This window comes from Dermatophagoides farinae, unplaced genomic scaffold (genome assembly GCF_024713945.1).
Source record: "Dermatophagoides farinae isolate YC_2012a unplaced genomic scaffold, ASM2471394v1 contig2, whole genome shotgun sequence".
NCBI classification, from domain to species: Eukaryota; Metazoa; Arthropoda; class Arachnida; order Sarcoptiformes; family Pyroglyphidae; genus Dermatophagoides; species Dermatophagoides farinae.
This window is the reverse complement of record NW_027461517.1, coordinates 334,864-343,584: the sequence shown is the minus strand read 5'-3', so window position 1 is coordinate 343,584 and position 8,721 is coordinate 334,864.

Below are 8,721 nucleotides of genomic sequence, written 5' to 3'. Positions count from 1 at the left end.
TTGTTTGTTATAGACCTTAGTTCAAACTTTGCGATTATACGTTGAGATTTTTTGAAAAAAGGTTGTGAATAAACGTAGGATGTAAACGTGCTATTTCGAATTCTTCCAAATAGAGAGATATCAGCAAGTTTTTTTTTATGTTGTTTTAAATCTTCAAGTTGTGTCGCTTTTCCATATGCTTCACAACATTTGTAGTAAATGAACGGAAAAGGATCAGATGAATTGTGCATGTGGAATTTTTCCAAAGCTTTTATTTCATCAGAATTGAAGAGGTCGCTGCGAACGCTAGCCCATTGTAAAAATTTAATGCCAGGTCCACCCCAACTTCCCAGGGCTGTACGAAATAATTTAAATCGTAAACTATGATTGGACGGAGAATATCTGTGTTTTGATTCGTTCCGGACGGACTCCTCAGATACTGGTAAGACAGAGTTATTTTTCGCTAAGAAATTGTTAAAAAAAGATACTGGTGTGCTAAAACAGTGCGTAACTAAAACGGTTCCTAGTTCAAAGCCCACTTTGGCAGATCTATGCACAGTGTCTGCTAGAACCACAGATCGATGGAAAATATCTTGAAAAGAGCGTGTAAACCTCATGTTAAACGTAAGTAAAAACAATATCGTACAAATATATTAAAAATGGAGTAATATACACGAGGATTTCGTAATCATTCAATAGCTGGTCCGCGAGCAAAATTTAATAATTTGATTTTATTAACAGCTCGGGAAATTAATTTGATTTTTGCTTGTTTAAAAACTGCCGCTGTATTTTTGGTGTAAGCGGGATCCTGGGAACGAAAATGATTTTATTAGCAAGGCTGCTTCATAAATCTTTGTAATAGTCAATACGTTGTCGTTCTGAGTTTTTTGTGATCGTCTAATTATTACGTTAATGATGGCATCGACGTAATATTTAAAAATGAGCGAAACTAACCCTACTACAGTAGAAGAGTAATAGTCTAACTCTATGCAAGTAGGCAGCAGAGTCATGTTAGAAAGATTTTTAGTTGCCACAGTTGTTTGTAAATTTTTCTGTAAAATATACCAGTAATCGGCGGTATCGTAAACGGGTTTTAGCGTCTTGTTGACATGAAACAAGTCGTCGAAAAAGTTTTTGTAGAATGCTTTATCGGAAAAAGGCGCAAAAGCGGAAAAGTAAAGAAGACTGTTATTAAAGTTTGGAGGCGTTTTATTGGCTTTGTAAAACTGCGGCACAACAGTTTGAAGTTTTTTCGCCCGGTTCGACAAATATATCATTTGTTGAGTTTGGTCTAACAATACTCGTTCTTGGTCTTGAATATCATACAAATAAAGTTTGCGAATTAATGCAAAGACATATTTGGTAATGCTCAAACTGCTAATTCGGGTGTTTGAAAAAGCCAAAAACCATCTGATAATGGCAGACCTGGGTTCGTCATGCATGTACCAAGGAGAACTTGGAACAAACGTATTAGGCGATTTTAAGTTCGTTAAGACATTTGGGTTCGCGCTTGCTGTGGTTAAATTAATGTTGTGGAAAGGAACGTGCCGCATAAGGTCTGGAATAGCCAAAAAAATAGGTCCTGGTGGAATTGGTGTGCTCATGAGTTTGATCTGGTTGAACTTCTTTACAGCTTCATTAACGATTTCGTACTTCATTTTGTTTAAATTTCCTGGTATGTTGTATTGTTCATATTGGGGGTCTTTGGTTATTTGAGGGATTTTCTGAAAGTCAGGGAAAGTCTGACTTTCTTTGTACTCAGGGTAATAATTTAAATTTACTGGATTTCGGTCCTGTATATAAATCTCATTAACTCTTTGGTCTGATTCAAGTGAAGACATGTTTTCTACATTGCTGCCCTCAATATTTTGTATCATTACCCATTCTTAAATACTTTCTATGGTTCTACAAATTTCAAAATAAAGATTTTTTTCCTGCAATTAAACAAGAATTATTAAATCTGTAATAAAATCAATTTGATCACATATCTAAAGAAGGTATACGTAACTAACTTACGGTATTTAGGTCTGGATATTTAAAATACTCCACAGTCACTTTTAATTTGTACGAACAGGTTATCAAATTGAAATGACTTGTTAGCCAGTTTGCTGAAAATAAATATCCGTAGAAACTTACAAGGAATACACAGCATCAGAGTCTGGCTTTTTCTATCACAAAGGTTGAAAAGATTTGTGTAAATGCACTCTACTCGTTTGTTTTTGCAGTGCACTTTGTTTTCCGGATGGATAAAATTGATGTTCGAGACTTCACTCTTGGTGTTAAATACCTCGAGCTTGCAACTCTTCATGAAACAGTCGCTTTTTACAATGTTGATGGGGATAATGCTATTGTTCTTCGCAAAAATGACTTCGGAGTCGCCAAGCGTGTCCAAGCCAAGTCGTTTATATTCAGTAAACAAGATGGAGGCGAGTTTCGAATTGCAGGCGTAGGTGTTATGTATTTCTATGTTGACAATGCTTTGTTTCATTTTATTTTTCAACTTGAAAGCTCTTACAGTTGGCTGCAACAGTTCGTTGTCTGCACAAAACCAGTCTTCAAGCAGATTCTTGTAAATCGAGATAGTTTCGCTGTCCGGTAACCATTCGTCTTCGTTGGCATTATCTGATAACTCAGAAGTGCCAACGTATTGGTCTAGTGTTTCGTCTGAACTCGACTGCGACTGGAAATCGCCACATAAATTATAAAAGGCAGCTCTAATCAGCGCGGAAAAAATTAGACATAAAGACGTAGAAGATCCAGGGATAGTTTTCAATAGCTGCATTAAACTGTCAGAACACGGTTCAAAAATTTCGATAAAGCCCGTTTCGAACATGCTTGTAAGGGGGAAAATGTTTATTTGAGGCGGTTCAGTTTCATAACATTGATCAGAATTACTAAAAACAATTCTAGTGTATTTTAAAACATTAAAAATAATATAAAAAGTAAGAGGATGTACAGTTCTGTTGATAGCTTCTGCGTCTATATCAAATATAACTGCAGTTTGGGAACGTTCCTTCTCAGATATATTGATCGCATTTTTTAAATATCTAAAAATGCCAGACGATCTCCTATCTTTGCTGTCGGTGTTCGAGTCTTTGATAAATGTGACGTGTGTGATATGGCTTGGAATGACCGACATTTACTGTTGTGGTACCTTAAATTTACATAAAAATAGATTTTATTTGTCTTAATAAAATATAGCAGTAAGATATTTAAATGTTTACGAATTATTGAACTCAAGTGCAAAAAAATAATTAATTAGGTTGAAGAAATTTTTTAATAGTGTTATGGAAATACTTTAGGTCCGGCGAGTGTTGAAGAATATGGTTTTGAGTGTCGGTCACAATAACGTCCACGTGACCTGACGTTATTTTTCTAACGAAATTGAGCGAAATGTTGTTGCCTACAATATGGTCTTTTTTAACTCCAAAGTAGTGAACAGAAATAAAACAGGGCAGCGGGCTATCATTTAAAGACGATACGTAGTTCGTGACCATGATGCAAGTGTTAAGAGGAAATTTTTTGCTGACAGAGAGGTGGTCTTTCGACAAGAGAGGGTAGATGTAAGAAAACTTTTCGTCGGCATTCGAGGTAATCGAAAGATAGCGCTTTCTAAAGCAGCACTCTGGCATGCTGGCGACGACTCTGGCGCTCATATACATGAACACATTGTACAACCTGATAAACGAATTAGACACCGAAGTATAAAATTTCGTTAGCGAGGTGTTATTTTCTGGGTCGCTGGGCAAAGTATCCGACGACAGTGAAAAGAACGGAGTCAGGAAAATTATTTTGGTCAAATTGATTCTTCTAGGCGGCGTTGTCTGCATCACGAGTAGTTTGCGGACGACGTACAACGCTATTAATCCACCTAAAGAATGACCCATAATATAGATAGGAACGGATTCTGGAATATCTTCCATTTCGTGTACGTCTAGAATGAAATTAATAACATCTGAAAAGATGAGATCTAACGACCGTAGGTGAGCGTGCACTTCGTTCATGCTCGAGCTTAACCCGTGGTTCTCGTAATCGAAACCGTAAATAGCATAACCTTCGTTCGCTATGGCTTGCGTTAGACTACTCTCGAAAGTGTAGCTTTCGATGTTCTGTTTGGACTTTTCTAAAACTTTTGAGGTCAAATCTTTAGGTATTTCCGGCGAGTCGATGATTTCTGTTGGATAAAGCGTGGAACGACTCATTATGCTTAAAAAGCTTGAGCCGAATCCGTGCAACATAAACAGCACACCCTTCGTCTTACTGAAGTCAATTTTTTTTGTGTTCCTAGGCTCGTTGAAATAAAATCTCTTGATGGGATTTAGTTTTGACTCAGACGCGAAAGGGACTATTCGATAGGCGGCAGCCAAATAGTTGCTCGGAGCTTTGTTAATAAAAGCTTCCATGAAAAATTGGTCTTGTTCACAGCCATGGTAAAACACAGTGTCGGTGTTGTGCAACTTTTTGTAGTTTTTGTCGAGCTCTTGCGTCTTATTGTGGATGTGTTGTAGGAATTTGATGTAGTATTTATGAGCGTGACAGTCTGTAGATACTTGTTTGACCACTATCTCGAGTAGGTTTAAAATCAAATCTGAAATACATTCTAACCTTTCGCTCATTTTCTAACACTGCTAAGCTATGGATAAAAAAATATTAGATAATAATTTAAATATACTAAGAACTATAATTTTGCACTTAAAGTAAAAAATTTCGTAAAATGTTGCTAATGTATCTTTGGTAAGTAAGTTCCAGAAACAGTTTGGTGTGACCTAATTATAATAACTGTCGTAAATAAAACGAAAAATTTTTGTCAGTCGACAGACAACGGTTTGTTGCCCCCATACTTGACTTCTAAGTTTACTGAATTGCGGGTTAACGCCTATCAGTCTTAATTGTTATTTTTCGTTCTTAAATTGTATGGGCTCGTTGAGGTTTCCGCAGTTTTGATTCTAGTTGTGATTTGGGTTGACACAGGCGCGGTAGTTGCGGTGGAGCTTCCTCTGAACTTGTTGAAAATGAAGTCAAACAGACAAAGAGCTTGTAGTTTTTCATCTTTATCCATCTCTTCGTTACTAACATTACATTCTTCGGGCATTTCTGTGGCTGGGCCGGTAATATGGGCAGGAGCAGTGGATGTCGAAACTTCTTCAAGCTTTCTTACCACGCCAAATTCTAGGTTGTTACGTATAACATCTGATACGTTTTCAATTTCGGGGTAGTAAACTTTGTTAACTATTGGAGTTTCAGATATCTGGACTGCCTCTGGATAGCCGTGAGCTAAAGCGCCGGGCAAGATGTCGTATTGTTTTTGGTAGACATCTCCACTCTTGTGTTTGTTTATGATGTAGTTAACTTTTTCGACCGGAACAATGAAGTTCTCTTCAATTAGCAAGTTGCTGCGTTTGTTTTCGCCGTAAACTGGGCGGCCGTTTTTAATTATATCAGTAAAAGTGTACGTGTAGCCAGGCAGGTTTACGCTGTTCTTAGATGCATTGTATCCGTTAATAATTTCGTCTTTGAACTCTTTCATTTCCTTGACTAAGGAGTTTCCGAAGTTTTTGACGCCAAAATTGTTTTTTCCGTTGTGCATGAATTCACCATCACTCTGCAAGATATTGTTTTTTTCTAAGTTTTCGTTCATGGAAGTTTTACTCAGATCGTCAATGATTACTCGCAGTTGTTCGCGCAAGTCATGTCTGGAGTTTTCGTCGTTGCGCTGAGTAATGTTGTTGGTGGATCTGTTCATTGCCTCTTTGATTTGCTCGCGGAGGAATGCCTCGTACATTTTGTTGTCAAGCACAGGGGTACCGCGAACTCCAACGTCTTTCAGTTCGTGGTTTGTAGGTTCTTGGGCGGTAATGGGTATGGAAGCGCCTACATGGGTGTTAATCGGTAACGGAGACATTGGGTCATTTACCATTGCACTTCTAACCGTATCATTTTCTTGCGCAATCATTGAGGGGTTCTCTGTTATAGGAGCTGCCTTTCCGTACTTATCGTGGATAGTGACAAATTTTTTTTCCGTATCGAAGTACTTGAGAGGTTTATGGGAAGAGTTTAAAAAATGAATGTACCAACTGAGCAGCGAGTTTTTCAGTAACTCAAGATTTTCCAAGTTGTTGTAAATCCTGGCAGCCGTCTTCAAACTGGCTTCTTTAATTAAATCTTCGTTAGCGTCAAGTTTAGTGTTGTCCAAAATGGCGGTGATTAACGCGTTAGTTTTGGCGCTTATGTCGTGAGTAGCTTTTTCGATGTGAGTCAAATAGTTTCGTTGGTGAACGTCGACTGAGCTGGCATGTTTGGCAATTTCTGGTAAGACTTCAGCAAGTTTGCCTTTCTCATCAATGCTTATTTTATAAACGGTAGCACTAGTTAAGGTTACAGCGAACAAAAATTTAGTAACTTGCATGATCAGTAATTTTTAGTACCGCTTGGTCGTTGCTAAAATTGAAAAATAACAAATAAATTGACAAATAAGTATGGGACGCGTGAGGAAACTGCGTTTTACCCACTTTGTCCCTTAACCTTTTTCAACAGGTGTTGATTTTCTAAAACGGCTGAAAAAGTCGTAGGTTGTATATCGTTGGCTTGTTGCCCAGTAGCGTGTATAGAGAACCTTAATTTTTCGTTTTTACAAAAACATGTTGTACGCCGTATGATTTGGAAAAACTAGTGAAGTCATATACATTTATGAATATTTCTTAAAGAGCACAAACAATTAGCGCTGCGCAAAGCGATTATTATGGTCTTTTCTTAAGCAAAGATAACAAATCTTCTAAAGCTTTTCCCGTATTATATATGTGAACTAGACAAAAATACGCAATAATGTTTTGTATTTCCAGCAGCAGGTCTTTTTTTGTGTTGAAAAAAGTAACATAAGGAAGGACGTGGTCAAAATGGTATTGTAGTTCTTTGGCAAAATGCTCACCTACTTGTCTATGCCCCTTGACAAAGATTTCCATTATTTCAAAAATGGGAGGATCGTTTTCGTCTCCCTGCAGATTATGATTTATGAACGGTAGGCCGTCGATGAAATGCTTGATCTCATCAATTTTAACTTTAATATCTCCTCGAACAAATATCGTGTAAATTAAAAATCTAAAAAGCTTCATATGTAAAAGTGTGGTAACTATAAAAAATGGGAAATTTATATTGTTTTTCAATTGATTGTTTCACAAATTTTTCAACTATTTTCCTGCTTCGTTCGAGTGAAAGCGCGTAGAGCGTATGGAGATGTCGCTACAGAATCTTCTTTGATTTCTTGTAAATTTTTATCGTGCAAGCTGAATCTGCTTGTTGAATTTTCGCTCGAATTGGTCGGGTTTTTTTCGTTTATTGGAGAAACTGGGTTTTCTGCATTCGCAGTGCTAACGTCGTTTCCTCGCAATTTGTTGTATGGCTTTGCTGTTGTGCAGTTGTCGGTGTCCAGTACGCAAATCTTGACGTTTTCGTTTTCGTCATTTTGCAGTGTGATAGGTCGTAACAAACTTGCGTCAATGGCCATTTTGATAACTCTCAAAAAGGTATTTGTCATAATTTCTACGATCCGCGCGGTCGGAAACCAGTAAGCTAATAAGTTGCTTATGTTGTCAGACATATGTGTAATTGCGGTGGTCATGTCGAAATCAAATGGGTTTAACGCTTTTATCGCAATTGGATTGAAAGTCCCGTTTCCAAAAGCATTGATAATGGGTTCAATGGGCGATTTGATCTCAATTTCGATTGCGTGAATCGCCGGTAAAAACAAAATAAAAAATGTCTTAAATTTCATGCAAATACAATATTCAGTCCGCTAAGACCCAATGATTGCAGTTGGGATTTAGAAGTAGTTTTCTCGGTTGTGGCAAACGCATTTTTACAGTATGGCTCTGATCCGCGATAAATTTTATATTATCGCTGTTGATTATTGTTTACAACTCGTGTATTTTTTGTTTGTCGTACTGTTCGTTTTTATATAGAAAAAAAACCGTTGTATAATTGTCAATATTAATGCTGAAAATCGGCTGTTACTTGTTATTCGGACGGTTTTACGCGATCTCTCAAGGTAATCGGTATTACGTGCATTCAAATAATCACAATAGCGAATTTCCAAATGCTGTGCTAACGAGAAATCATGCAAGTATAAATTCAAAAACCAAAATGAGAAAAACCGGACAAAGCCTTCTTCGTCAACTGCAAGCTATCCCATTATTAGGGACTGACCCTTTTGGAATGCCACAAGTCGTTGGAAACTTAGGCCCCTCGTTAATCTCTGGCGGTGCAAACGCAGGAATGGCAAACATGATTAACGGAGTTATGGTTAATCAAATCCTTGATAGTTCTTCGGGGTCTAATAATAATTGCTCCGCTAATATGGATGACATTGACACAGATTTTGAAGTGAAAGTAAATTTCCACTTAGACATCAAACTTGCTGATCAGGATTATCAGTTTATCTTGATGGAAACCACAAAAGAAACAAAACTTCTCGAAAAACTCAAGAAGCAGCAACTGATCCAGGGCAAAGTCTTGTTACGTAATTCCGCAGCGGCGTTTTCGAAATCGAAAAAATTGTGGGACGCGACGTACACGCAAATGATGCTCAATCCGAATTTCACGCAAAATTTGTTCGCTACGCTAGATCCCATTGCAACCGCCGCTCGGTTAGTTTCTCTGATTGGAAACGGGCCTTTCGCGATTCAATCAATTTTCACAGCTTTATTCACAACTAAAAATCCAAATGTGCCTGCGGGTCGATACGCCGAA